Here is an 8,594-nt window from a genome sequence, read left to right as displayed (position 1 = left end):
ATGCACCTTCTCCTCTCTGTGGGCACATAGGTTCCACTGAGGTTTGTGTCCTGGATCATCAAAGCATTACCCTAATCATACAAAAAAAGGTGAAACTATGCTACTTATTCTCATTCTCTTCCTGCCTGCCAAGTGTTGCTACCTGTATTGGCCAAGTTGGAAGCCACCAAAGATTACCTGCTGGTACTATGGCTACCACAAGAGCTTGAGTTAATACAAGAGCAACCTTTGGCTTACGGTCAATGAATTATACAGATAATAGGCAAGTACTAAGTAGGGTTGCGTTTATCCAGGGCACCAAAGCTGGCATGGTAGAAGGCATGGTAGAAGACTGGCTGAGCCAAGGCCACACCGTAGAACCACAAGAGCACATGAAAACAGTCCTGCAATACTGGCGCTTGGCTGCCTGGATGATCATTATATGGTCAAGAAATGCTTAGCACAAAGCAGTGATAGCTGATTATGCCCGCTAAATACTGCTGTGGTACTAAGTGGTTCTATTAGCAAGTTCGTTTTGCCAGTTCTTAATTACAGAGAAACTTGGGAAGATATAAACATCAAAGGAACCCTTTTCCCTAACGAGATAAGTCTTGTCTTTATTCCTATGACATTTTAAAATTCCTCACCCTATTCAGTTTGAAAACCTGCTGTAGGCTGTTAGAATTAAATCAATCCATGCTTATTTGGAGACTTTAAAGGTAAATGAAAGGTTACGTAGACTGGTACAAAATTGCTTCCTTTCAATGGTTTGCAGGTACATGAGAAATAGAAATACATACCCTTCTGGTCTCCCAAACTGTCCACTATAATCCCCCAGGCCAGTCATTTTTTAACTGAATTTAAAAGCTCTCCCTAAAGATTGTGATGTATCTTGAAGCACAGAGCTGCCTGCTCTCAGCATTATCTCTGTAAATTATTATTAGCAAAAAACTTGTGTCCATCAACTCTTTCTCCACACAACCTTCTGCAAAAGCATTAGAGGACTGGCTTAAACACTGAAAGAACTGGGATTCAGAAAGGAACTTAACCAAGGGTCACTACTGGGAAACAAACCCTTACAGGCATTACTACAGCCCTTACAGCCATTGAAATGGCCCTACACTGAGGCATAGCAAAAGAAAGGACCCGTCCAACAAGAATACAATGAGTAGGGATGGAGTCTCTTTTAAACTGCCTGCTTTGTCTTAGTCTATATTTGCTCTGATTTAAATAGTGAATAGTTCTCATTTACGTTCTAACCAGACATAGCTCTTGAGAGCCACAGCCTTTCTTGTGTATCAGGGGTGCTTGTTTTAAGGAGAAGCCATCTCAAAGCTCTGGATGACTTTGTGGTCCCCACCCAACAGGAAATCACCTTTCTTCTGTTGTCAATAACCTGAAACTTTTTTTTAATTCAAAAATAATATCTATTACAAATACATTATGAGAGAGATTTCTGTGTGATCTGAAAACACATGAAAAGCATTCAAATACTGTAGGAATGAAAACTATAAAACATGTAGATAAATAAAAGGCAGAGTTTGCGCATCCCTCTGCTTTCAGTACAGAGCAGTGATGAAGAGGTTCTGTAATTTGAGCAAAACTTTCAAGAAGATTGTATTTTCTGGGGCTTTTGACTCCTATCTGCCTGAACACACAGTCTCGAAGCTTTCCAACAAATGTCACCTGATGTCCAAAGCATGTGACTATGGAACAGTGTAAACGTCCTCCCTGTGCCTGTCGAGATACTCAGTGTCCTTAAGCCTTGCTACCTTTGACTTAAAAAATTTCATAATGTAGTTTGTTCCTTACTTGTTTTATTTATAATTGCTGTAATTCTAAGAGCCTTGAAGACCTGGCACTAAATTCTTAAAGAAATACTTTGTGATTTTCATACAGATTTCCACTGAATTTAGATAGCCAGAAGCATTTTTAGCTGCTTAAACAGAGGAGCAGTTGTCAGTGTCGTGTCCATCCCGGGGCAAGACTGTATCAGCTCCTGGGAAGACCATGCTGGGTTACCCAGAGGGAAAGGGAGCTGGTTTATGACGTTTTGGTGGGCTGCTCCACCGAACCAAAATGTCATCTTCGATCACTTTCTCTCAGAACCTTCCCATTTCATATGAATTAAAGAAATAAATCAAAGTTGCCTTCAAACGTTTTCAATCACTGCGAGCACGAGTCCTTAACAGGGTATTAGAGGTGCCAGGCGGATGTATGGGGTCAGGAACAGGCTGCCATTCCTCAGCGCAGCGGGCAGAGCGCTGATGGTGGTTACTGATAATTACATAAACAGCGGCATGGTATTTTTACGTATTGTTATGCCTGCAGCCCTCATTTTGCTTAAAGTATTACTAACCCTCCCTCCTCTTGATTTTTCTCCCTTACTTGTAGAAAGCAAAGTAAGTTATTTACCCAAAGAGCAGAGTGGCAGCAGAGTCTCCTTCTTCATATTCATGCACCTTTTTCCCAGCTGCAGAAGATGTTTTGAACACCCCCCTCATCGTGCTTTCCCTCTCGCTGTTTGGACGGCTTAGATGGAGATGATGATGAAGAACCCTGTCTTACAGACTCTCTGCAAAGCATCCCCAGACAGTAGTGATGTTTTTAACATTTTCTTTCTGAAAAAATCTCTCTACCTTCTCTCCTAAGTCACATGGCCCTGTGCATTTACTATGAAGCTTTTTATCTTGCTTCAGTTAGACAGGGAGATAGGCATCGTAAGTCACTTTTGTGCTAAGTGTTCAGACACAAGCAAAAAATTAAAGCAAACAAACTGATCTCACTGTTCTGATGGTTCAGCTGTGGTTTAACGAGACAATTTTGAGACATCTTACAGTTAAAGACAGCTACCAGAACCCAGAGCTGGATTTCTTCCGAGATATTGGTGAAAACCATATCCATGCAAAATATTGATCCGAAAAGTGGCTGCTGCTGCCAGCGCTCCAGCCCGGTGACACGGTGCCTCAGCGATGCTATTTACTCTTCTCACCCCGCTGCCAAGCGGCAACATCACCGCAGCTAACGGCGTCAGACGGTGTTCTCACCGTGAGGTTCATTGCTCATTTTCACTCATCAGTGACCTCCAGCTGAGTTTTACTACTCAGTAGATAATTTCTGCATAAAAATGTAAACTTTTGTATGTGCCAAGTAAAAGTATAGGGGCACAGAAGGGGAAGGGAACATAAATGCATATCTGGGTGAAATCCAGTAATTCAGCTGCCAAAACAGGTAAGCAGCTTCATCAAGTTTGCTCTCAGCTTCAGACTTCTGAATTTCATCCTAGACAACAAACACCATGACAAGGTAAAGAAGCTCTGACTTCCCATTATATTCTAAATAAAATAAATATAGCCATTTGGGCTGTATACTACATTTCTTTACATTTGTCAACGTCTTGATTAACTTCTTGATTTGACTAAAACTCAAATACATGGAAATGTATTAGTAATTAATGAGTCTGTCCTCAGCACCCATCTGATGTAGTTTTTATTTGTTATCAGAACATCCACAGAAGTTGAACTGTTAAGAAAATTGCTCAGTGAAGAATGATTTACAACTTGAGCTTCCTTGGTGTCTATGTCTTAGCCAACGCTGATTTTTCTTATGTTTTTATTTTTCATTCTACAAAGCACCATTCGATAACCAGTTCTTCTTGCCGAAAGTTCTTTTGTATTGTGTAATAATAGAAGAACTAGGTACTCAGAAATGTAGCAAACAATTGGTAACTAAGAGATCAAATTATCTCTATTTTCACTTTATCATTTTGTTCTTATTTCATAAAAACATAATTCTTTGCCTTTATCCGAACACCACTCACCACAACTGCAGCATGAAAAATCAATGTAAATTTATAGAGGTCTGAATGTACAATGCATTTTCTTCCTCTTTACTTACGCTTCTCATTTCTTTATTTTCTTTTTCAGGACTATTCCATTTTTTATACTTTGATATCAGACACTTACAGTACAGGATAAAATTCAGACTATTCAAATTTGATATAATGTCCTTTACTGAGAAGAGCTGCAACTATCTTACATTGGATCTGAATTATTTTTTATAACTGTTCAACTTCTTTCCACCTGCAGCAGAACTGAACCATTTGCAGTGAAAACGTAACCCCTTGTGTTAGGCACGGAAGAGCTTTCTCTTCCTTCCAGACCACTGGCGTACAGTAGTGCTCCGAGCGACCAGCTGCCATTAAGCAGCATGGCTGAGGGAAGATTTGTTAAGCTATTTTGCTCTTTTAGGAGAGACAATTTAAACTATAGATCTAAGAACCAGATTTTTCTGTTACATGAGGCACATTTTCTGTAATGATCCTTATCAAGTCATCTAGTATTTCCCGTGCAGAGCTCATAGCTTTGGTGATCAGTGCATTACACATGCTAGACAGAGATTTTACCCTTAGTATTTCACTTAAGCTAGGGATTGCAAGTAGGCTGCTGTATTAAATCAATTTTTTGGTTCTCATACAGTAACACAATAAAGTCATGTTAGGTTTTCCAGTACTGGCAAAGAAAGTTGAAATAAAATATCCATATTCCAATGCAGATTTAAAACTGAATCAGTGCAAATTTACTGCTCCTATCACAGAGAATATAAATAAAGGATCTTGGTGTTTAAGACAAACTCAGAAGACTAGCTCCTATATATTTAATATATGTAATGATATATTTCCCTGCCCACATGTGATCAGAACTGTTAAAGATTATTATGTAATGCATGTGGGAACAGGGCATTAAAAATATACTTTTCTCCCAGTGAAAGAAAACCAGCAGTTCCCGTTAAAGTTTTTGCAAGCAGGAGCCCCTCCAGCCGTGCGTCGGAGGGCCGGGGCAGTAACCCGTGCTGATCTGGGGGGTGCACAGCTGCGTTACCAGCCTGGACTTCCTCCGGGGCCATTTTGTGACATCAGGGCCTGATCCTGCCACCCGCTGCTCTGCAGCAGCTGAAGACGAGTTGACGTGGTGATGCACGCGTGCACGTGGGAACGGGCAAGTTACGGCACAGCCAGACTGCTCCTCCTGTGCCTCACTGGCTAACCCATGGTCCCAGCAAGCCGTGACCACTCTGTGCAAGTGGCAGGAGGTAAACTTGGAAAAAACCAAACCAAACCAAAACCCACACGACCTTTTTCCTTCTGTTTCCCTCCAGCCCCCCAAAATGAGTCGTCCTCAATGCTGTCAGCCACAGGAGGAGGATCCAGGTGGATTTAAGTCCTAGGGTGACAGCAACACATCACTAGGAGCACAACAGCTCCACTTTGCCCTCCTTTTATGCCATAAATGTTACTATCTAAACTGGGCTTCTAGATAGCAAGCTGGTTGCTATAAAATATATTCATCTTTTTTCTCTCCTCTCTGTTGCCTGTATATTCACTGCTGGGTCTAGCCTCTAAGGAAGAGGTTACTGACTGAATTAATGCCGTGAGTCACTGGGAATACAGTCCAAAAAATGCAGAATTTTGCCCATATTCTTGCTGTTGACACATTAAAGAGTATGTTATGCTAAAGTTCAGCTGCCAGCATTTTCATTTATTCTGACTCGTATTTCAGGGAAGTGCTGAGGTTATTTCTTGAGCAGTCAAGGCAATTTCACTGGACCGTAAAATAAGTGAGCTTCTGTGCTGAACTCTTATCCCCAGCCCATAATAAGTGAAACATAGCATATACAGGGAATAAGGTACCATTGAGTACATGCAGTTTATATTGTTTCTTAGAAAAGCTTTAAAGGAGCAGACTTTGGCTGTGAGGCCACTTCTCCTTCAGTGTCCTTCCACCAAAATGACTACACAGCAGATGTTCTTGTTAAGTATATTCTCTTTGATACGTCACCTTTTTGGTTGGGTTTTGCTGGTTTGATTGTTCCTGGATTACTTTTTTGGAAGAAATTTTTCTCTTTTTCCTAGCCAAAATATCAGTGTATGTCTTTAGAGAAAACAGAACTTTTCAGCAATGATTTGGTTGCTCTCTCTTGAGCTGAATGATACAAGATCTATCTTTTAAAACCTCTCTGAGCAACAGGGAGGCCTGAATGGATTTCATTATAATACGATGTAAAATATGGGTCTCACACAGTCATAATCATGCACTTTCACAGCAATTATCTGCTCTCCTGATTGGAAGAGGACTGTGACTTGATGAATCATTGTGAATATAAACCACGTAACTAACAGTTCATTAAATCAGTATGAGAAAAGTAGTACAGTAAACCAATGTCCAGACTGTAAATGAACTGTGGCAGCTTCAGAACTGAAAGTGGGTCAGCTGAGGTGCACACAGAGTGAGCCAGCAGCTTACAGAGGCCTTTAGAAGACCATGGGCTATGGCAGCAGAGCATTGGGACTACCAGGATAGCTACACCTCCTCCTTGCACTGACACCATAGTTTAAAAAAAAAAACAACAAGCCTGCCTAGAGACATTGAATAAACTTGCTTTGTTTACACACCTTTAAAAAAAGATGCGTGGTGCGGTCTGGAGGGTCGGTATCTGTTACCGTGCTCTGTCTTCAACTGCTGGTCATCTGCACGAATTAGTGAGAACTCCCATGGGCAGGGAAGCCAAGTCCACCTGTGGGGGATGAGTGGACCGGGGCGCCCTGTGGGTCTGTATCTCAAGGCTGAGCTCTCCTGAGGATTTGCTGATGTCAAAGCGCTGCAGACGATTTCTTGGCTTCCCCTACCTTCCCCACAAGCTGCTTTCATGAGGCGTTTTGGGGCACTCTGTCACGCACATGGCTGTGACTGAGCGGTGAGTTTAGCGTTCGTAGGGAGGGACCAACAGAGAGACATCCCTAAAAAGGCGGAGAGCTGGCGTGCTCATTCAAGCCTTCCCTCTAGAGGAAATCAGGCCAAAAATTACTGTTATCACCAAAAAATCTCCAGAATTATATGCTGTGGTCAAATGCCAAGTTTGGAAAACATCAACCTCAACACAGGAATTTGGAGAAAAGTATGACTGCAAGGAAATACTTTCCCATAAAAAAATGATAAAATGCATAGCTTTAGCTACCACAAAAGCAAAAAATGAAGACGCTGGAATTACTAAAAGCCTGTTTGTCCAGTTGCAAGGGTTAATTCGTTTTTCAGTGATAAACAGAGCTGGATGGTGCCATAAGCTGATCAGGAGCTTTTGTAGAGCTTTTTTCCCCCGTACAAGAAAGACTGCAGACTGCTAACGTAGCTTTGTTTACATGTTCAGCTCAGTCAGCTGATGGCCACTGCCCCATGTGAAGCAAGACACACATGATTTCTTCCCAGAAAGGGAACTTGTCCGGCCTTAAGCAGAGTTCCCTCGAGAGACCACGGGTAATGGCAGACAGCATTTACCTAAAAGTACCTCGTTGCCAAAACAAGATTGTCTCATTTTCCTTTGCTGGCCTGGCCAAAAGTCAAGTTCATTCTTCAAATCCCTTCTTTTTTTTTTTTTTTCTTTTAAGTTCCTGTGAGCAGTGATTAACAATTCCTGTACTCGTGTTGCGGCGATGGCGGTGTGATAGCGGTGCGAGCTTGCCAGCTCTGTCACAGTCTAGACATGCAGGTACACATGATGTGCTCACACCCTGTCATCTGACAGGCCTTCAGGTAGCAGAGATGTATATCTCCTCAATGAGTTTTAATAACTGAGGCGCTAAAGCTGTGAAGTACCAAGCACTTCCTACCCACCCACTTCTTTGTCAGATTAAGCCCTAAATCTCTCTGAATGTGTTTTTCTTTGCTAGGAGAATATTTAGGCTGTCTTTTAAATCTTTTCTCTTTTACAGCTGCACAATTCAGTTCAGTTAACTGTGAAGCTGTTTCTCAGAGACCAAGAATAATAATGCAAAAACTATTATGAAGTTATTTTAAGATCTAGTGATGATCAACCAGTCTCACGCAACTCTTCAGTGTTTCAGATGGACTCATTTTCAGACATAGTCAGCTACAGCTGGGACACTTGGAGAAGTCAGCTCAGTTTTCAGATGGTCCCTTCAGTCGTCACTTCTCATACTTTTCCTTGGCTTTTTTATTCTTCTCTTCACTCCTTTTACATCTCTGTTCCTCCTAGCTCTTTCTTCCCTTCTTATACAGCTTTCTCCTCTCCTCTTTTCTTGCTAAGGCTGGCAGCTGCAGCCACAGCACAGGTGGATCCAAACATTTTCTGTGTCAGCCCTCCAGGAATGTGTAGTCTAAGACCCAAGAGCTGAGGAGGGAGAATGCGAAGGACCGGAGCGTCACAGTACAGCCACCTTTTAGTCATTACCCCAGCCCTGGTGGGTTTGGATTCCTCTAACCGCAGGCCTGATCCTCAGTGCCCCTGAAGTCTATTTACAACGTGTTTAATAATTTCCACCAGCTGGCCCTTATTGAGACTGTCACTCAATATTTATGTAACAATTTCATGTATCAAATAACATGGCAAAAAACTCCATCCTAACCAACTTTATTGTTTTTAGGCTGATAAATTTTTGTTTTTAATTAACAGGCATTTGTTGTCGGCAGTTTTCCTCTGGAGGTTCTCAAAACCCTGTTCGGAATGAGCGTTCAAACCTCCTTTCTCCCCAGCAGACTTTGGATCAGGCCCCCAGTGCTGAAACGCAATGTTTGAAGGTCACTTTTCACTTCTAGGATCAA

This window comes from Gymnogyps californianus, chromosome 2 (genome assembly GCF_018139145.2).
Source record: "Gymnogyps californianus isolate 813 chromosome 2, ASM1813914v2, whole genome shotgun sequence".
Classification (NCBI taxonomy): Eukaryota; Metazoa; Chordata; class Aves; order Accipitriformes; family Cathartidae; genus Gymnogyps; species Gymnogyps californianus.
The sequence above is the reverse complement of the archived record's forward strand: the minus strand, read 5'-3'. Positions refer to the sequence as shown.